The sequence below is a fragment of the Gossypium raimondii genome, chromosome 4, assembly GCF_025698545.1.
Source record: "Gossypium raimondii isolate GPD5lz chromosome 4, ASM2569854v1, whole genome shotgun sequence".
NCBI classification, from domain to species: Eukaryota; Viridiplantae; Streptophyta; class Magnoliopsida; order Malvales; family Malvaceae; genus Gossypium; species Gossypium raimondii.
Genome location: NC_068568.1, coordinates 24,347,175 through 24,369,200, shown reverse-complemented (window position 1 = coordinate 24,369,200; position 22,026 = coordinate 24,347,175). Strand labels below are relative to the sequence as shown.

Here is a 22,026-nt window from a genome sequence, read left to right as displayed (position 1 = left end):
CATAAGATGGAAACGAATATTTCTAAAAAAATAAATTTGAATAAAATAATCCAATAAATTGAAAAATCAAATCATGAAATCAAATTTGAAAATTTAACAGAAAATTTTCTTACGACCTTTGTATAAAAATTAAAACTCAATAAAATAAATAATAGAATACGTAGCTAAAGATGTCGATTTAGGGTTTGTTCGAGGGTAATTGGTTGGTGGCGTGGTGTAAAGTTGATGGAAGAGGGTGGTTGAGTTGTGGCAACTTATGACAAAGGTGTGGGGTGTGCGAAACAATGGAGAACATGGTTGATGCAAGGGTGCGAACGGTTTGAAGCAAGGACAGCAACAACGTGCAAAGATTAAGGGGCAGCAGCGACATGTGAGGCTCGAGCAAGGTTGGTGCGTGTGTGAAGGAAACAACAGCAACAGTACGCAAGCTAGGATGTGGGGTTGGTGTGTGAGCAGCAGGGGGCGCAAGAAAGTGATGGCGGCTACTGGGTGGTGTGGCTGCTGCTGGGTGCGATTGGAGTTTGCGGCTGTTCCTACAAGAGATGTGCAGTGCTAGGTTGTTTGGAGGCTGAAGGGTGCTAGGCCAACGGTGAGAAGGGTGTATAGGGAGGTTCGTTTGATAGGTGGTAAGTGATGTGAATGAGAAAAGAGGGTCGTAGTATTTAAAATGGAAGGAAGGAGTTTAACTTGAATTCTTAAAACAAAATAATAATAAATTTACATAAATCCTAATACTATATAAAGTGAATAAAAAGTAATATATAATATAAATGTATTAATATATTATTTGCTATTACTTTATTTATTAAAATAAAAATAAAACAAAATCTTGAAACAATTCTAATCCTATACAAAGTTGATAACAATTAATATATATTATAATAAATATAATTATTTATATTAGTTGTTATAATCTTATTTAAAAATAAAAGTTAAAAACCTTTTTTAGCTATTTTAAAATATTTACGAAAAGAAAACTAATTTCAAGATTTACAAAAAGAACAACGAAATTTTGCAAATAATTGAATTAAGTACCTAAGCTTAAAGAAAATTTGAAAATTGAGCTACAATTAAAAATTGGATCAAAATTGACCATTTTATTTGAAAAATTAAACATTTATTTTGCCATTTAGAAGATAATTTCTCAAAAGATTATGTTAAAATCAATTCCCAAGAAAGTTTGGAGGGGTCACAAGCGGTCCTGCTTAAGTTCCAATCTTCTAGAGAATGTATTTTAACATATTAATCTAGAAAATATAATCTAAGTCAGCTATTTAATTCAAAAGAAAAAAAATCAACAATATAAAATAATGACAGAAAGAGAACTCCTTTGATGTTATTAAGGATCGTTATTGACCAAGGAGATGTCAAATGGCCATTTGTCATACCAATCGTACCTGTCTAGAAATAAGGAATAGTCTTGGCCGTCCATTCTGTTAAGTATTTGATTTTGGAAAAGGAACAGGAAATGATCTTTCCTAGTAACCTTGCTTAGTTTCTTGTAGTTCACGAAGATTCCCCAATAAGTAACCATCCTTGTTGGATTTAACTCTTCATTCGATACATATTGAACAGGGTCCATCCAAAAGTTGTCATCGATGGAATAAATGATCTGCACTTTGAACCATTGAGACTTGAGTTTCTCAAGATCAAATATTTGAGATTAAATCTTCTTTGTTCCTCGATAGATACCTTTTCAGTTTCTGCTAGTAATAACTTGTGAGTGTACGAAGGGTAATTACCTCGGATATCTGAAATAGTACACTTGATATCCTTCAGATGTTTTTCTACAACCTTTAAGTTTAACTCTGATGGTTCTTCTATTAATGGTTTTGGTTGCTTGTACTCATAATATGAGAACTCTAGTGACTTGAACTGAACGTTCGGAGTGAATCCTTTCGAGTTAGCTTCTAGAAAAGCTAATTATTCTTCCATTTCCTCATCACTTGGGGGGTTTGATATTAAGACTTGTCCAAATAAGTCCTCAGTAGAATTGAGTTCCAATTCTACGGTTAATTTCTCTAACTCAGATATTGCAGAATAATCATCAACTGCATCAAAAAATCGTATAGACTTAAAAACATTGAACGTTACTTGATCATCCTGAACACACATTGTAACCTCGCCCTTCTGCACATCAATAAGGGTCTTTCCAGTTGATAGAAAAGGCCTTCCTAAGATGATTGACACCTTTTTATCTGCTTCAAAGTCTAAGATAACAAATTCAGCAGGAAAAATAAATTTGTCTACACGTACCAATACATCCTCAATTTTTCCTTTTGGATATGCTAAGGATCAATTTGCTAATTGAAGTGTAACCGTAGTAGGTCTAACTTCACCTATCCCCAAATTCCTAAATATGGACATGGGCATCAAGTTGATGGTTGCACCCAAATCACATAATGCCTTACCATAATAAGTTGCTCTCACGTTGCAATGTATGGTAAAACATCCAGGGTCCTTCATCTTTGGAGGTAGTTTATCTTGTAGATATGCACTACATTCCTTCGTTAGAGCTACCGTCTTAAATTTTCCAAGTCTTCGTTTCTTAGACAGGATATCCTTCGTGAATTTGATGTAGTTTGGCATCTATTCAAGAGCTTCTACCAATGGAATGTTGATATGAAGTTGCTTGAGTACGTCTAGGAATTTCTTGAGCTGGACTTTCTACTTCTGCTTTTAAAGTTTTTAAGGGTATGGTGGTAGAGGATTTTTTACTGGAATTGGCTGATTCGTCTTTTGTGAATATTCTACATCTAACGAAGTTTTTAGTTTGTCAGAATTGACTGGTTAAGAAATTATCTTATTAGAGTTTACAGATTCTGGTTCTAGTGAAACTGGGGTTTCAAAACATGGTTGGACTTCCATTGTATCTTGAGCATCAACTAGCTCCTTTTCAACCCTGATAGTGTTGGGTTCTCATATTTTTCTGCTTCTTAATGTCAATGCTTTAGAATGTTCCTTCCTCAGATTTCTTGAGTTCTTTGTACCATTAGGCAAAGCACCTTGTGATCGGTTCCTAAGTTTAGTTGCAAGCTGACACATTTGGTTTTCCAGATTTTTCAATGTGCTTGCTTAGCTTTGGATTAATGCATCATTTTTCGCTATCTATGCCTTCAACAAGTTTTCCAAGCTATTGGAAGGTTCAACTTGAGGTTGTTTCTAAACTTGTTGGGTAAATGCAAGTAACTAGGTCGGTCTAGGTTGTGCATAAGTGTTACTAGGTCCATCCCCTTGGTTACTCCAAGAGAAATTAGGGTGGTTTCGCCAAGATGGGTTATAAAAATTAGATTGTAGTTTTTGCCTTACTCAGTTCTGGTTCCCCATGTAATACACAGATTCTGGGTGTGGTGGCATTCATCGAACTAGTGCCCTTCCCCAGAATAAGCACATGCTACATTTTCAAATTGATTTGGTGGCAGAGCTACAAAATTATTAAACCCATTAGTGGTAAAGTTTTTAAGCATTGAGGATATCGAAGATACCTGAGATGCAAGTGAGGTGAGAGCGTCAACTTCATGTACTCCAGTGGCTCGTCTTCCTGACGTTACTCGATTGGTTGGCCATTGATAATTGTTACTGGAAATCCTCTCGATAATTTCATAAGCCTTGTTAGAAGACTTAGAAAGGAGAGCACCATTAGCATAAGCATCCACTACCATCCTCATGTGAGCATTGAGATCGTTATAAGACATCTCTAATTGGATGCAATGTGAGATTCCATGATGAGGACATTTTCATAATAGTTCTTTAAACCATTCCCATGCCTCATACAAGGACTCGTCATCCATCTGTTGGAAGGTAGTGATCTCGTTCCTTAACTTAACATTCTTGCTAGGTGGGAAGTACTTCATAAGGAATTGTTCTGCTATCTCTTGCCATGTGGTAATGAAATTTGGTGGAAATGAGTTCAACCAGGCTCGAGTTCTATCCCTTAGTGAATATGGGAACAACTTTAATCGTAGTGCATATTCGGGTACTCCGACTAATTTAAAAGAATTGCTCACCTCTATAAACAATCTTAAGTGAAGGTGAGGATCTTTGGTATACATTCCACTGAATTGGCTCACTGTCTGAAGCATCTGGAACATGACTGGCTTCAGCTTGAACTGTTGTGCCTTGATTTCAGGTCTCCTAATACCTGTATAAAGCTCATGAACACTGGCATGACATATTGTCTCAGAGCTCTATCCCTATCATTAGTAATAAGGATAGAATTTTGAGCATGATTTGTTCCGTTTCCTTGATTCAGATTTTCAAAGTTCATCTCTTTGGGCCTTTTCTAAACTGCTTGTCTTCTTCTTTGTAGAAAAGTCCTTTTAATCTCAGGGTCTACGGGGAGTAAGTCAATAATTCTATCAATATTCATAAACCAATAATTCTATCAATATTCATAAACAACTGAAGCAATCATAGGAATTAAATTTAAACAGAAAAATAAACCAAAATGCGTAATTAATAATTTCACAAATAGTGTCTTTTAAAACAGTCCCCAACAGCGGCACCAAAAACTTGAAATGACGGAAATGTTCAAGTGTACATAATTGTTAACAAGTAATAAAGTGACAAGTAAATGTCGAGTTGTCGTGCCCACATGGATTGTGAAAGAAAAATATTTATGAAATTTAAATCAAACACTTCAGTGATTGAAAATATTTTGATTTTGAGGAAGTGATTTGAAAAACTAAAACTTAATTAAGTAATTAACTAAGGAAAAATTAAAAGTGAAAATTTCAATGCACGATCTCAAAAAAGAGTGTTTAAATCAAGATGACATAAATGTGTTGGATTAATCACATTTTTTAACTTAGAATTACTAAAATCATGCTTATGTTGTTACGAATAATTTCATGGCAACTCGATAACTTTCTAACTAGTGCACATACATACTTATGAAATTAACCAATCTCTTGAACATTTTCAATGCCAATTCTGTCATTTGATTAAAATCATCTTTTGAAATCGTGCATTGGAACTTTTGTTTTTATTTTATTTTACTTAATTAAATTTTAGTTTTTAATCTCTTCCTCAAAATGAAAATATTTTTCTTCACCAAAGTGTTTTTAATTGCATTCATAAATAATTATTTTCACAGTCCCTGCGGGTACGATAACTCGACATTTACTTGTCACGTTATTACTTGTTGTAATTGTGTACAGTTGTATATTTCCATCGTTCCAAGTTTTTGGCACCGTTGCCGGGGACTATTGTAAAAGACATTATTTGTGATATTGTTAATTTTGCATTTTGGTTTATTTTTATCTGTTAAATTTTAATTCCATTTTTATGTGTGTTTGTTTTAGGTGTTTATGAGTATTGATCAAATTATTGACTTACTTCCCATAGACCCTAAAATTGAAAGGACTTCAGACAAAAATAGAAGAAAAACGAACCAACGAAGGACCGAAAAGATGAATTTCGAAAATCAAAACCAAAATCCAAGAGGAACATTCGCTTATAATACTCACAATCCGATCATTGTTTTCGATGATAGAAATTGTGCCATTCGATAATATGCCATTCATCTATTCAACGACCACAATTCAAGTATTAGGAGACCCAGAATCGAGGCACAACAATTCAAGCTGAAGTCGGTCATGTTCCAAATGTTGCAAAATATTGGTCAATTTAGTGGGATTCCTACTAAAGATCCACATCTTCATCTTCGGCTATTCATGGAGGTGAGTGACTTATTGAAACTAGTCGGAGTGACCTAGGACACCTTGAGATTGAGATTATTTCCATACTCCTTAAGAGATAGAGCATGGGCCTGGTTGCAGTTATGCAAGAGTTGGTTGAACGTTTCTTAATGAAAAGCTTTCCTCCATCTCTGTCTGCCAAGATCCAAAATGAAATGACTTCATTTCAGGAACTTGACGAAGAATATTTATATGAGGCATGAGAGCGGTTCAAGGAGTTATTACGAAAGTGCCCACATCATGGCATTCCTTATTGCATTCAAATAGAGACTTTATATTGGTCTTGATATTCATTCTAGAATGATGGTGGATGCTTCACAAATGGAGCCCTTCTTTCTAAGCCTTATACCGATGCTTACGAGATTATTGAAACCAATCGAGCAACCTCAGAAAGACGAGTAGCAGGAGTACATGAAACGGACACGTTTGCTTCTTTGGCAGCCTAGGTCACTCCGACTAGTTAATGGTTAAGAACATAATTGTTAATGGTTTCAATGGTAATCTGTCAGGTCAGCAGTCGAACCAGTTCAAGAATATTTCTTATGAATATTGTGGAGATGCCCATTTCTTTGAAAATGGCCCATCGAATTAAGAGTCAAATTATTACTTGGGAAATCTGAATTAGAATGGTCCACAATCAAAATTTTACAACTCTTCATGGCAGAATCATTCAATTTCTTCATAGAGTGATCACTAGGCGGACCATAGTGACTTTGTTATGCCATTTCGACCAAATCATCCGTCGGAATGTTCTCAACAAGTGCAACAACCCCCACTAATTGAATCTTTAAGTGATCTTGAGAATCTATTGAAGGTATACATAGCGAAGAATGATACCACTTCAAGAAATCTAGAGAATCAAATGGGTCAGCTAACCAATGAACTTCGAAATAAACCCCAAAGAGTGTTGCCTAGTGATACTAAAAATCTAAGAATTTTGGGCAAAGAACGTTGCAAAGTGGTCACTTTGCCAAGTGGAAAAACATTAGAGCCCAAGGTGGTTGAGGTTTAAGATGAGCCTGTTGTAGCTCAAGACAAAGAGGAATTTCAACTGAGTGTTGAAACTCCTGTTTCACAGAAGTCAGAGTTGATGATCCTTGATGAGGTAAACTCTAAACCAATTTGTTCTGATTATCTAACACCCTTGTCGGATGCAGAAAAATTTCTATAGAAGAGTTGTTCGGTTAAAGCTAAGATTCCACCACTACCATATCCTTAACTATTCCAGAAGCAGAAAAAGGATACTCAATTGAAAGAAATCTTTGATGACGAGGTGACTTTTAATGACTTTGATGTTGCTAAATCCCTAGGTATAGTTGAAGACTGCTTTGCTATTTCTAAGATGGAATCGTTGGCTTCTACAGAATTGGAGCTAATTCTTTAAACGATCTGTTAGAACATATTCTACTAGAGGATTCGCCAAGTGATGATGAAGACAAGGAATGTTTGTCTTGGTTAGAAGCTAATTTGAAGGAATTCACTCAAGAAGTTCCACTTGAATCGTTAGAGTTATCATATCAGGAGTATACGTAACCAAAGTCGTTGATTGAAGATCCAGCTGAATTGGAACTGAAGATTTTGTCTTCTCATCTAAAATATGACTATTTGGGTCTATCTTCGACTTTACCTGTCATTATTTCACTTGAGTTCACTAAAGATTAGTTGAGTTCAACAAGAACAAGCGGAGCAAACTAGTCAGACTTTGGATAAACACGTGATTTGATTCTAGTTTCCTATCCTTTAACTTTTATTGTTGTTGTTATGAACATGTCTATGAATTTTTGTTATATTTTTATTTTAAATTTAATTAACATGACTTAAATTTCATTCATGTTAGGTTGATTGCATTTCTTCCACTTAAGTTATTAAAATTATGTTTGTGTTGTTATACGTCTTGGTAAATTGTTTGATTAAGTAAAACCATGATTAAGTTATTCTTGCATTACAATTGTAAGGTAACTAATGAATTAATTATTAATCGTGTTGAAATTTTAATTAATTGACACAATACTTAATTAGTGCATGTTTAATCTTCTAAGGTAGTGAGGTTAAATTAGCAATAGTATTAAATGGTACATTAGCCTTGTATAACTTACAAGATTATTGTGATTAAACTATTTCAATGTTGGTATATATTGTTACCTCACTTAATCCTTTACTTGCTTATTTAAATTGATTAATTGTTTGAATTGGCTAGTGAAACCTTCAAGAGATTAGTTAATTTAGTAAGTTTGTATGTGCTATAGTTAACAAGTTACCAAGTTGTTGTGAATTTATTCATAACAACATGAACATCGGTTTAGTAACATTAGGTTAAAAATGTAATTAATCTAACATAATTATGCCATCTTGATTAAAATCATATTTTGAAATTGTGTATTGAAACTTTTATTTTATTTTATTTTATTTAGTTAAATTTGAGTTTTAATCACTTCCTCAAAATCAAAATATTTTTCTTCACCAAAGTGATTTTAATTGCATTCATAAATAATTCTTTTCATAGTCCCTGTGGGTACGATAACTCGACATTTACTTGTCACTCTATTACTTGTTGTGATTATGTACACTTGCACATTTCCATCATTCCACTCATTTTGTTGATCTAGGTATGTATGAACCCTTAAATGTTGCTAAAAAAAGGTGGATGGCGGCTCTTTTCCAAGAGTGGAAATCGACAAGGAAATGTACAAGGGAAATGGAAAACAAAGGATGGAAGAGAGGAAAGAAGGGATGTATGGGAAATGAAGGTGTATTGAATGAGGTAAAAAAAGGGGGGTATTTATAGGTGGGAGTGGCTGCTAAAAATATCAAATAATTAGCAGCGATACACTCTTCCTCAGCCGGCCTCAAAAGGAGCAATTTTGAATTATTCAAACTTTGCTATATTTAGCTTGGGGCAAATATTCAAAGGCCAAAAAAGTGGAAGGGTTTGAATGGAGTTTAAAGAAACTTTGAGGACTATTTTGAAAGTATAAAAATAAGCAAAATTAGCAGATTGGATCAGCTATAGGGACGGTTTTGGGTTGCCAATTTGCTTGGTAGATCAGTGTTCTCTACTTAGCATACTGGGCTACTTTCTCCTTCAGGATTTTTATTAATATTTAACACAATTAAATTTGGATAAAAATTAAATATAAAGTACATAAAATAATCATCATTTGGATCGTCTACTGCTGGAAAAATTAATTATCCTCTTTCTTGCTCCATTTGATGAAAAGAATCACCTCAACAGTTCAAGCATTCTAAAGTGTCTGTCGAGTCAATTTTTACCCTTGGTGCAAAACTGTCGAAAATAAGAAAAATTTGTGTCAATTTATTATAGAAATAATTAAAATTCAATATGTTAATATTTTAAGTGCAAATTAATTATCTTATAATTAAAGTATGGATTTCGACTAAATTTACTACAAAATTGCATGAATTAGAGCTTAAAAGGTGATGAAAAGTCTATATTTTTGTCTTTCTACAATCATTAAAGTCCGCCGGGACAGTAAACACGGGGTAGTCGCCGAAATAGTAAACACGGTGAAGCCATAAAAAGGTGAAAACATGGGGAATCACATTTGGACAATTCGCGGATAGAGAGAGAATTCACCTAGGGAGACAGTGAGTGACGTTAGGTGTAAGTTTAAACCCATTTAATGGAGAAGAGGGAGAGACTCCTTAGGTTAGGGTGTTTACATAATGCACGATGAGACGGTTCCGAAAGGGAAGCTGTGGACCCCACATGGTTAAGCTGACCTGTAACAAGTTGTAACAGAATGTAGTAAAAAAATTGTCAATCAACATAGAGTCAGTCTAGAAGGCCGAGTAGGCTGATAAGAACTTTGTGAGAGGAAATGATTGTTCAAGGCTGAATGGCCAGTAAAGTTTGACGGAAGGTAACAGAAAAACTAGGGTCTTTTAGAACCATGAGATAATAGTAATGATCTTATTGTTCTACTTTATGGGCAAAATGCCACGTGTGCTGAAACATTTTAATGGACTTACTAAAAAGACGAGTGCTATAGGCGCCTGATAACTTTTAAAAAGAGTTATATTTGATGCCTTTAGAGCTAGCTAAATGTTTGTACTTAGGTACACTTAATGACATTTTATTAGTATTTTTATCATTTGTATTAGGAGCTTGGACTGTGTTTACATGTTAGATACTTTTAATTACATGTGGAAGGGTTGTGTTTGGTGATTTGGCACGTGCAGGCTGGGAGAAAGAAATAAAAGAGTAAAGGTTTTCCAAGGAAAATGGTTGGACAGTGTGCCACCTTGAATGCCGCGACAATTCAGGAGGATGACTAAGTCAACATTCAGTGCATACCAGTCTTAGCCCAACTCTACTTGTACTAGAAAAATCTACCTAAAAAAGAGGAGAGGATATCGTGGGCTATTGGATTTACCCTAGGATGAAATGCTTAGAAAAAAAGCCAAAGGAGGAAGCCCTAAAGGAAAGAGGGAAGAGATCCGAAGGCAACAATAGAGGGTAGTGGCTGAGTAGAGATGGGAAAGAGGACACTGTGTTGCTGGATTGCAGATTAATTTGGCAACAGCATTCTTCCTAAGTTCTTACTTTATTTCTTAATCTGGTCTTTCTTGATTTAATTTGAGCAAAATGATGTTGGATGTTATTACGAACTTGAATTTTAATCACCAATCCATGAGCTAAATCTCATAGGGTTGGGATTACATGATGAAAGTTTTATTTTCAATAATTTTTGAAGCATAAATTTTATTTAATTTACCATTTCATTCAATTTTTTTATCTTCTAAATGTATGCGTCTATTCTCTAGACATAGATGAATGTTCACCATGCCTATAAATTGAATCAAATTCTAAAAAGGTTGGATTAGTTGGACAAAAAATGAATGATACAAGTGAGTATTCGACCAAATACTAACAACACACTCTATATATAGAGCAACATTTGTATAGAATAAAGACAAAACAGTGTAGGGTACCATGATAAGGCTTATAGACCAGACCAGGTAACTTGAGACATTGCTCTTGAAAGAAGCATGTCACTTTAGGTCTCTTATGAGCAGTAGATTAAGTACAATTAGTTGAGGCATTATTGAAAGTAAGGGTCGATTCTTAGTAGTCCCAACCTTCTAAATCAACATTGTAGACCTTCAATCCGTTGCCGCAACATCTTTTCCATATCATTCTTAGTTATTTATTTGTTTGCTCGATTATTCTCGTAATTTCTATTGCATTTTTATTCTTGCTTTGCCTTAGCATTTTCCAATATTAGTTAGTATACATTTCTCACTTATCCTTATTGTTTTGATTTATCATTGCGTACTTAACTCAGTTTTGCCATAACATTAATCATTATCATAACTTGACCATTTCTATACCTAATCTGATCCCTATGGAGACGACCTCACTCATCACTTTATTACTTGATTCGACATGTATACTTGCACAATTCTCATATCATATTCACACGTGACAAGTTTTTGGCGCCGTTGCCAAGTATTGGTAATTTGGTGTAATTTGGTTTGGTTATTTTACTTAGTTCCTTTAGTTTTATTGAACTTAGTTATATTTAATTTCTACAGGTTTTCCATCCGTGCATGAGAAGAGGCATTCTTGTCAACAAAGGATATCCTTTTGACCTAGAGATCAAAAGAACTTTACAAAGAAAGTGAAAAGAACTTCGAAAAATGGCTAGGAATGGGAATGATTCTGGTCTCAATGATAATCTGAAAGGTTAAGAAGCTAATCCCCCTATTTGTAGGGTGATGCCTAGTATGAATGATAATTTGAATGGTCAGGGTGCTAATCCTCATGTTCGTAGGGTTGATAGATGACCGAGATAGACCAATTCGAGAGTATGTTGTGCTAATTTTGGATGACTTGAATCTAGGGATAGTCATACCATAATTACAGGCACAACAATTTGAGCTGAAACTGATAATGTTTCAGATGTTACAAATAGTAGAACAGTTTGGTAGCATTTATGACTTTTTCTAGAGGTTTGTAACTCGTTTAGGAAGTAGTGTTTGCTTAAAGATGCTCTGCGACTGAAACTATTTCCATATTCTTTAAGAGATCGAGTGAAAGCATCGCTGAATGCTTTGCCATCAGGAATAGTAATATCATGGAATAACCTTTGCTGGAGGTTTTTGCTACAATATAATCCCCCAAATATGAATGCTAAGCTTAGAAATTAAATCATATCTTTTCAGTAATTTGAGGATGGAACACTATAGGAAGCTTGGGAACGATTCAAAGATTTAATTCGAAAATGTCCAATGCATGGATTCCAACATTGGACTCATATGAAGATCTTCTATAATGGGCTGGATTCACATATGAGGATGGTAGTTGATGCTTTGGCCAATGATACTTTTTTGGATAAATCTTATAATGAAGGGTATGAGATTTTGGAAAATATTACCAACAATGATTATCAATATCCTACCATAAGAGTTGGGACAGGCAAGAGAGCTGCTGGTACTATGTAGCTGAATGCAATCACTTCATTGACAACCCAAGTATCTTATTTGGCTAATATGATTAAAATAATGAAAAGGCCTACTGTAGTCCAGTAATTAAAATCAGTCGAACTATCATGTCTTTATTGTGGTGAAGACCATGTGTTTGATTAATGCCCATCAAATCCAGCATCTGTGTGCTACATGGGTAATTTCAATTGGAACAATAACCCCTATTCCAACACATATAATCTTGGGTGGAACAAACATCCGAATTTTAGTTGGAATAATCAAGGTATGAGGAATTTCACCAATATGGCAAGACAAAACTCCATTGATGCACCGCCCGGTTATACTCAACCTATGTTGAGGAAAAATGTCCAGCAAGGTCAGGCATTGGTTTCATTATCATCATCTATTGAAGCTTTGTTGAAGGAATATATGGCCAAGAATGATACTGTAATTGAGAGTCAGAATGCGTCTCTTCAAGCTTTTAAGACTCAAGTGGGGAAAATAGCAAACATTTTGAATTCGAGACCACAAGAGGCATTGCCTAGTGATATCGAGAATTCAAGATCACAAGGGAAGGAGCAGTGCAAGGCCATCACTCTTAGAAGTAGAACTTAGCTTGATCACATTGCTGAAGATGCCACGATAGAAGAGGAAAACTCGAATAACAACTAGGTAAAGATTCCAAAATCATCTGAAGAATATACTAAATCTAAAAAGGGAAATCAACAATTTCATAATTCTAAGTAGGATATTCAGTTCAAAAAAATATTTGGAGGTTTTGAAACAACTCCATGTTAACATACCACTGGTTGAAGCTTTGGAGAAAATCACCAATTATGTGAAACTTATGAAAGATATATTGTCAAAGAAGTGCAGATTGGGAGAATTTGAGACTGCTGCTTCCTTTGAAGGATGCACAATAATGTTGACGAATAAATTACCTCCAAAGTTGAAGGACCCAAGGAGTTTCACTATCCCATGTTCAATTGGAAATCATTAAGTTGGTAATGCATTATGTGATCTAGGGGAGAGTATAAATCTAATGCCTATGTTTATTTTCAGGAAGCTAAGAATTGGAAAAGCGAGACCTACTAAGGTTACATTGCAACTAGTTGACTGATGATACGTGCATCCGAAAGGTAAAATTGAAGATGTGCTGGTAAGAGTAGATAAATTTAACTTTCCTGCAGATTTTCTTATTTTAGAATGTGAAGCTAACCAAGATGTGCCAATTATTGTTGGAAGATCTTTTCTTGCTATAGGCAGAACTTAATTGATGTACAGAAAGGTAAGTTGACCATGAGGGTAAATCATCAGTAGGTTACCTTCAATGTATTTGATGCTTTGAGAGGTGTTGATGTTAATGATGAAAGCCGTGTCGTTGGGTTAATAGAAACAACAATGGAGGAATTCACCAGATATTGCTATAGGGATTTTGATAGTGATGAACACTTGCTTGAGCAGTGTGATACAGTAAGTTTTGAGGAGTTTGGTGAATTTATGACCACCAAGCAGATGGTGGATAGATCAGGGAAGATGTTTGAACTATTGGATTTATCAAATCGACCTTTTGACCTACCTAAACCCTCTATAGAGGAATCTCCTACGCTAGAGTTGAAACCTTTGCTACAGCATTTGAGGTATGCATATTTTAGCGACAATAGAACTTTTCCGATAGTAATTTCTATAGAGTTGACACCCGAGAAAGAGGCAATGTTGTTAGAAGTTCTTTGGTGATTTAAAAGGGCATTCAGATGAGCCCTGGCTGATATAAAGGGAATTAGCCCTACATTCTGCATGCATAAGATTTTGTTGGAGAATTTCCCTAGGAACTCTATTAAACAGTAGCGAAGATTGAATGTGATCATGAAAAAATTCGTCAAGAAAGAGATTATTAAGTGGCTTGACATTGGCATCATTTACCCAATTTCAGACAGCTCAATGGGTGAGTCCTGTGCAATGTGTACCCAAGAAAGGAGGTGTCATAGTGGTAACTAATGATAACAATAAGCTCATACCGGCTCGCATTTTCACGAAATAGAGAGTATGCATGGATTACCGTGAGCTTAATAAGGTAACGAGGAAGGATCATTTTCCCCTACCATTTATTGATCAGATGTTGAATAGGTTGGCTGGGAAAGCTTTCTACAGTTTTTTGGATGGTTATTCAGGATATAATCAGATTGCCATAGCCTTCAATGACCAAGAGAAGACAACTTTCACATGTCCATATAGTACTTTCACTTTCAAACGGATGCCGTTCAGGTTATGTAATGCCCCGACAACTTTTCAATGTTATATGATGGCCATATTCTTTGACATAGTGGAAAACTTTCTTGAGTCTTTATGGATGACTTTTTTGTGTTCGGGAATGATTTGGACAATTGCTTGAAAATTTGGAATTGGTTCTGGGCTGTTGTGAAGAAACGAATCATGTTTTAAATTGGGAGAAATGTCACTTCATGGTTCGTGAAGGAATTGTCCTGGGCATAGGATATCGCAGAGAGGAATCGAAGTGGACAGAAAAAATTGAAGTGATAGAGAAATTACCACCTCTCACCAGTGTCAAGGGAATTAGAAGTTTTCAGGTGATGCAGGGTTTTGTAGAAGATTCATTAAGGATTTTTTGAAGATATCTAAACCATTGTGCACTTTTTTGGAGGAGAATAGACCTTTCAATTTTGATGAATAGTGTTTGGTAGCCTTCGAAGAGTTAAAGAAAAAACTCATAACAACACCTATTGTAGTAGGTCCGGATTGGAAACTACCATTTGAACTCATGTCTGACGCCAGCGATTATGCTGAGGGAGCCATGTTAGGGCAAAGGAAAGGAGAAATACTACGGGCAATATACTATGCTAGCAGAACTTTATCGGAAGCAAAACTTAACTACACCATAACGAAAAAAGAGTTATTAGCTATAGTGTTCGCGTTTGATAAGTTTTTTTCGTATCTAGTTGGTATAAAGGTCATAGTCCACTATTAAGTATCTAATGAGCAAGAAAGATGCTAACCCAAGGTTGATTAGGTGGATACTGTTGCTGCAGGAGTTTGAATTGGAAATCAGAGATCGGAAAGGGACTGAGAATCAAGTGGCTAATCACTTGTCGAGAATAGAATTTGGAAATGAAGGTAGTCATGATACCCTTACTAAAGAATAATTCCCAGACAAACAGTTGTTAGTTGCCACAACATTACCTTGGTATGCTAACATAGTGAACTATTTAGTAAGTGGTGTGTTGCCACTCGATCTCAACAGTCAGAGAAGACGAAAATTTGTTCATGATGCCAAGCACTATTATTGGGATGAACCTTTCTTGTTTAAACATTGTGCTGATCAAATAATTAGGAAATGTGTCCCTAATGATGAAATACATAGCATTCTACAACATTGTCATTCAACTCCATATAGAGGACATTTCGAAGGGATGAGGACTGCTACCAAAGTACTTCAGTCAGGATTTTATTGGCCAAGTTTGTTCAAGGATGCTCATAAATTCTATCAGTCTGGCAACTGTTGTTAGAGAACAAAGAATCTATCTAAGAGACACGAAATGCCATTGCAAAGTATACTGGAGATTGAGTTGTTTAATGTATGGGGAATAGACTTTATGGGTCCATTGCCACCGCCAGTGGGAAAGGTGTACATACTGTTAGCAGTGGACTATGTCTTTAAATGGGTCGAGGTTGTTACTCTTCCTACCAATGATGCAAGGTTAGTAATGAAGTTTTTACACTAGAACATTTTTACAAGATTAGATACACCTAGAGTTGTTATTAGTTATAAGGGTTCTCATTTTGACTGCAAGTTGGTAGCCAATGCTTTGCATTGGTATAGGGTGAAAATTAAGATTGTCATGGCATATCACCCCAAACAAACGGATAAATTAAAATTTTGAATAGAGAAATTAATTTTTTTTAGAAAACGCGGTGAATACTACTCGTAAGGATTGCTCTACCGAGTTTGATGAAGCTTTGTGGGCATATCGTACCACATAAAAAACTCCGTTGGGGATGTCACCTTTTAAGCTTGTCTATGGCAAGCCATGTCACCTTCCTGTTGAACTTGAGCACAAAGCATTTTGGGATATTAAGAAGTTGAACATGGATTGATTCGCTGCTGGCCATAAAAGTTTGTTAGAATTGAATGAAATGGAGGAGTCCCGAGCATAAGCATATGAGAATCCTAAGTTGTACAAGGAAAATACCAAGTGTTGGCACGATAAAAGAATCATGTCATGACAATTTGAACCTGGACAACAAGTTTTGTTATTTAACTCTAGGCTCAAATTGTTTCTAGGTAAATTAAAGTCTTGCTAGTCAGGTCTTTTTGAAGTAGTCCAAGTGTATCAAAGATTTGAAAATGGGAGTCACATTTAAAGTTAATGGGCAATGCTTAAGGCACTAATGGGTTACCCATGTGGATCGAGACAAGCACTCCATTGATCTCCGAGATGTTTGAGCTAGCAATTTCTTTTATCTTTCTTTTCCTTAATTGCTTTACTTTAATTTTATTTTTAGTAGTTATTTAATATTTTTTTCATTTCTATTTTTATTTTTGAAAATTTTTTCTACTATTTTCAAAGGCAGAATAAAAAATGTGAACTAAGTAGTTGCGATATTCTTAGTAGTTTAATGTAGCATTGTGACAAACTGGGTAGTGGGCAACGTGAGGTTGATTAGGCAGAGATAAGTCTAAGGGGAGGTTTTTTTTTGTTTAGCCAATTCTATTATTAGGCCAGCCCATAGAAGGGAAGTTAAAGTTTTTGGGATTAGGGCACTTCACATTCCCCCCCCAAAATCCTCTTATTTTTTTTCTTTCCTCCTCCACATCACTTTTTCTAATCAATAACTCTAATTTTTTCCACTACATTCTCCACGATTTTTTCAAGTTTTCACCAATGGCTCGCATTAAAACTACCTCTAAAACTGTTGAATCATCAAGGGCTGGTGCTACTTAGCCGAAGACATTCTTTAATGCTGTCGCAACCGTTAGATACAATAGCAACATTATAAAGTGACGTTTCTATTTTGAGCAAGGGTTTTTGTTTAAAGATGAACCATACATGGGAAACGATGAATCTGTATCTTCAATAGCAGAAAAACATGGGTGGAATATATTTTGATTCCACCTCGAAGATGTTTTAGGAAAATTTGTTCGAGAATTTTATGCCCATGTCAACTCTCTAGATTCCCCTTTTATCTACATAAGAGGTACATCTGTTCCCTTTGATTAAGACCATATTAATGCATAGTTTTGTCTTGCAGGTATACAGGATAAACACATGTCGTTTGCTAAAAGTATTACTATTGAGGGGTTAAACCAAGTATTGGAGGATTTATGTATTGAGGGCACATGATGGACTATTTCCAGCCAGGAATGTTATATTATAGAGAGGACTTTGTTGAAGCCCATTGCAAAGATTTGGTATCTTTTTTTGAGAAGCCGACTTATGCTGTCTACACACAATATCACTATTTTGAAAGAACGAATGCTTTTGTTGCACTCTATTATAAAAAGGAGAAAGATTAATGTCGGGAGGATCAGTTTTCAAGAAGTACATAGGTGTGCTGAGAGGAATGCAAGTAGCTTAAATTTCCCCTCACTTATTACTATCCTATGTCAAACTGCCCAAGTCCCTCTCAACACGGATGAGGATATCACCCATAACAAGGGTGGGTTGACTAAGACCATCTTTGTTAAGATCCAAGGCACTGATTCTGCCAGGGCAACTAGCATAGCCATGACACCACCTTCTTTACTGTGCATACTCTCAAGACAGCACCTCCAGTTTCTTGTAGCTATCTTCAACAACAAATATTGCACTCCTTGAAGTAGTTAGAGTAGAGGATGTCCTTTTTGAAATCCACCAGTTTCACCTGACTGAAGAGATGACGTAGGCCCAACAACAAAAAGCTAAATATTGAGCTTATGCGAGGAGTAGGGATTTGGCTATAAGGAAATCCCTGCAAAATAATTTTACGAAGCCAATGCTAAAATTTCATCTCTTCCCAACCACCTTGCTCCCATTTGCTGATGCTGCCAATGAGCCTACTCAAACTATTGCTGAAGCTCCCACTCAACCTGATGCCGAGGCACCTATACAAACTGCTGCTGAAGAGCCCAAAAAATGGCATCCCTAAATGCTAGAAGGAGGAAGAAGGAGAAAAGGATGATACTGCCACCACCAAAGGTAAAGACCCTGCTCCACCTTCGCCACCAATTCCCATATCTTCACAGGACTGCGACATTGGTCTTCTAATCGACGAGTTAATAGATACTGATAAGAAGGGGGAAGAAATGACCCCTAAAAAGAGGAAATGATGGTACAAGGTTAGTGCCTGAAAATCCACTCGTCGGGCAAAATAAGGTATCTACATGCTAGTCCAAGCCAATTAAGTTTTTTTCTTTCTTTCATGCATCTTGCATCTCATTTTCTTGTGCCATGGCATTTGTTGCATACATTTATTTTTTTATTTTTTCTCATATATATTTGGTCATGTATTGAGGGCAATGTATCCTTTAGGTTTGGGGGTGTCTTATGCATTTAGGTTGTATTTTATGTTTAGTATGTATGACCACTTTAGTATAATCATTTTAGCTCAGTTGAATCTGTTTTGCCACAACAATGTAACTATTATGTATTGTTTGTCTATGAGGAGTACAATCTGTACTTATGATGTTAGATGATGAGCTTAGATTCTTCAATACACCAAGAACATGTGACAGTAAATTGAGTGAATTTAGCTTAGGATAGGTTGCTTGGAAAATAATTCTTAAAAATGATATGTGCTATACTCAGTTTTTTTCAGGTTATAGTGAGTATCTTTTAATGAACTTAGGGAATTTTGAAGCGAAATTCAACCATTTTGCCTTGGCGTTATTAACTAAAGGATAGTAGCCACTCTAATGTTTAGAATTGCCAAGTAGGTCAACACCACTTTGTTTGCTCTATCATCTTGTTGATTAGAAGGGTGAGTTTAAGTAAGAGTGTGTAATAAAAAGTAAATAAATTAGGGGCAATCCGCTGTAGTAACTGGCTGAGTAGCTAAGGAGGTAGCTGTTGCTACATCCATCTTCTAAGTCAAAAGCCTTAGCTTCAAGAGTGATTTCTATTGAAATTATGACATGATTGAGTACTAAGTAATTTGATGTATGCTCCATTGTGATTATCAAGTCAAAGAATTTTTTGACAGGCTAAATCCCCTAATATACATATATTTTATTAAAAAAAGTAGGCTTGTACAAGTGTGCTTAGAGCAGGAGTGACCTGAGTTTGGGTAATAAATGAACTGAGTAAGAAATGAGATATTTGCAATGGTTAGAACATATATGAAATTAGAAAATCTTGTTTTTAAGGAGCAATTTTCTGGACTACATTTTTTAAATCAAACGTTAAAAACTAGAATAGGTTTTTAACGAGAGAAGATGGATAAGAAATGATCTATACATTGGTCTTCGAATAGATTGACAGTACAAGATGGGTACATGCACTGGCAATACTGCTGCATACACGCATTTATGCACTTTTAGCATGAGGACAAGCAATAACTGAGGTTTGGGGGTGTGATAACTCTTGAAAAGAGTTGTATTTCATGCTTTTAGACCTAACTAAATGCTTTTACTTAGGTACATTTAGCGGCATTTTAGGACATTTTATTAGTATTTTTACCATTTGCATTAGAAGCTTGGATTGCGTTTACATGTTAGATACTATGAATTGCGTGTGGAAGGTTTGTGTTTAGTGGTTTGGCAGGTGCTGGCTAGGGAGAAAGAAATAAAAGAGTAAAGGTTTGTCGGGGCAAAAGGTTGGACATTGTCTCACCTTTAATGCTGTGGCAATTCAGGAGGATGATCGAGTCAATATTCAGCTCATACCAGTCTATGCCCAACTCAACCTATACTAGAAAAATCTGCCTAAAAAAGAGGAGAGGATATCGTGGGCTGTTAGATGTTATTTCGAACTTCAATTTTGGATCAAAATGATGTTGGATGTTATTTCGAACTTCAATTTTAATCACCAATCTATGAGCTAAATCTCATAGGGTTGGGATTACATGATGAAAGTTTTATTTTCAGTAATTGTTAAAGCATATATATTTTATTTAATTTACCATTTCATTCAATTTTTTTATTTTCTAAATGTATGAGTCTATTCTCTAGACATAGATGAACGTGCAGCATGCCTATAAATTGAATCGAATTTAAAAAGGTTGGATTAGTTAGACCAAAATTGAATGATATAAGTGAGTATTTGATCGAATTCTGACAACACACTCTAGACATAGTGCAACGTTTGTATAGAATGAAGACAAAACAGTGTAAGGTATCGTGAGAAGGCCTATAGACATAGACCAGGTAACTTGAGACATTACTCTTGAAAGAAGTAGGTCACTTTAGTTCTCTTCTGAGCAGTAGATTAAGTATAATTAGTTGAAACATTACTGAAAGTAAGGCCAGATTCTTAGTAGTCCCAACCTTCCAAATCAACATTGTAGACCTCCAGTTCTTATGAACTTACTAAAGTTATTTACTATTTCAGGTTATGAAAGAGTATGTGTTGAGGGACGATGCCAGGGCTACACCAAAGGAGAATGGCATGATAGGCTATGTTCATATAGAGGAAGTTAAGTGGCGTGTTTAAGTCTAAGCATAAGTTGTTTAACTATCATTCCAATATGTTTACAGTAGAATGAGAGATAAAATAGGGAATACTGAAATTTTATTACTTTGAATTGTATATGTAAACCTTACAATGTACACCCGTAAGAGACTTGGTTACATTCATAGATAAAACTTTTACATAAGCAAAATTTTAGAAGGACAGTTAGAGTTACATCTGTATAAAGCATAACTCTCAAAATTTGGATCCCGTAGATCGGGTCGGATCGAGGGCATTACAATGTTGGGTATCAGAATGATTTTTCCCACATCAATGGTCTTTATAGTTAAAATCGAGTATAACAAGACCATTTGCTCTAATGAAATTGTAGTCCTATTTGAAATAGGCATAAAGGCTAAATTGAATGAAATCCATACATTCGCTAGTGGTGTCAAATATTCTCTGCGACAAGTATGAATTCCTTATTTTGACACAGTCGACTTAGAACCCAGAACTGTCAGTTCCTCGAGAATTTCTTGCAATTTTTCAGCCTCAATATTTGTCATGAAGGAAGAATATTCGTCTTCGAAACCAAATAATTCAAATAATTCATTAATAGCAACTAAGCTGATTGGTACCTTGATTCCTCAGAGAGAGACTTCCGTCAATTCGTTTTAGGTTAAATTCGCATAAAATTCATGAACTACTCATCTGAATTAGGTCTTTTCTCACAAAATAACTCCCAATTGAGAGCTTCAACAATTTGAAAAATGCACACCATGAAATCAATATAGTTGCTTTCTTTCAACGTAAAGCCTTTTTATGGGTGCATCTGTTGATTCTTGAAAACACTTTCGTATCTCACTTTGGCTTCTTCACAGTGAAATTTATTTTGTGATTTGTCAATTTGGATAGAGGCACGAGTTTTCTTGCGAGGCATGATTAACCTGAACATAAGATGGGAACAAATATTTTCTCAAAAATTTTATTAGTATAAAATATTAATAATTCAATAAATTGAAAAATTAAATAATTAAATAAAATTAAAATTTAGTAGAAAAATTTTTCTTACCACCTTTATATAAAAATTAAAAACTCAAATAAAATAATATAAAGCAAAAATAGTCGGTTTAGGGATGGTTGTAGGCTTCATGGTGTGGTACGATAGGCAAGAGTGTTGGTGCGAGTAGCAAGGCACGGGGTGAGCAGATTCGCCGGCAGCAGGCGGCACTGTTGGGTGAGCAATATGGTTTGGTGCGATGGCGTGTGTGAGTGGG

At 35.4% G+C, this 22,026-nt stretch overlaps 3 non-coding genes across 3 annotated transcripts; 1 reads left to right on the top strand and 2 right to left on the bottom strand.

Moving 5' to 3' along the window:
- The first annotated feature begins 3,717 nt into the window (after positions 1-3,717).
- Positions 3,718-3,824, top strand: LOC128040869 (small nucleolar RNA R71). Its single transcript, XR_008195675.1, has one exon. It is a non-coding gene; the product is annotated as a small nucleolar RNA R71 (small nucleolar RNA).
- Positions 3,825-5,839: 2,015 nt separating this feature from the next.
- Positions 5,840-5,946, bottom strand: LOC128040868 (small nucleolar RNA R71). Its single transcript, XR_008195674.1, has one exon. It is a non-coding gene; the product is annotated as a small nucleolar RNA R71 (small nucleolar RNA).
- A 5,909-nt stretch (positions 5,947-11,855) lies between these two features.
- LOC128040774 (small nucleolar RNA R71) lies at positions 11,856-11,962 on the bottom strand. Its single transcript, XR_008195580.1, has one exon. It is a non-coding gene; the product is annotated as a small nucleolar RNA R71 (small nucleolar RNA).
- Between the last annotated feature and the right edge of the window lie 10,064 nt (positions 11,963-22,026).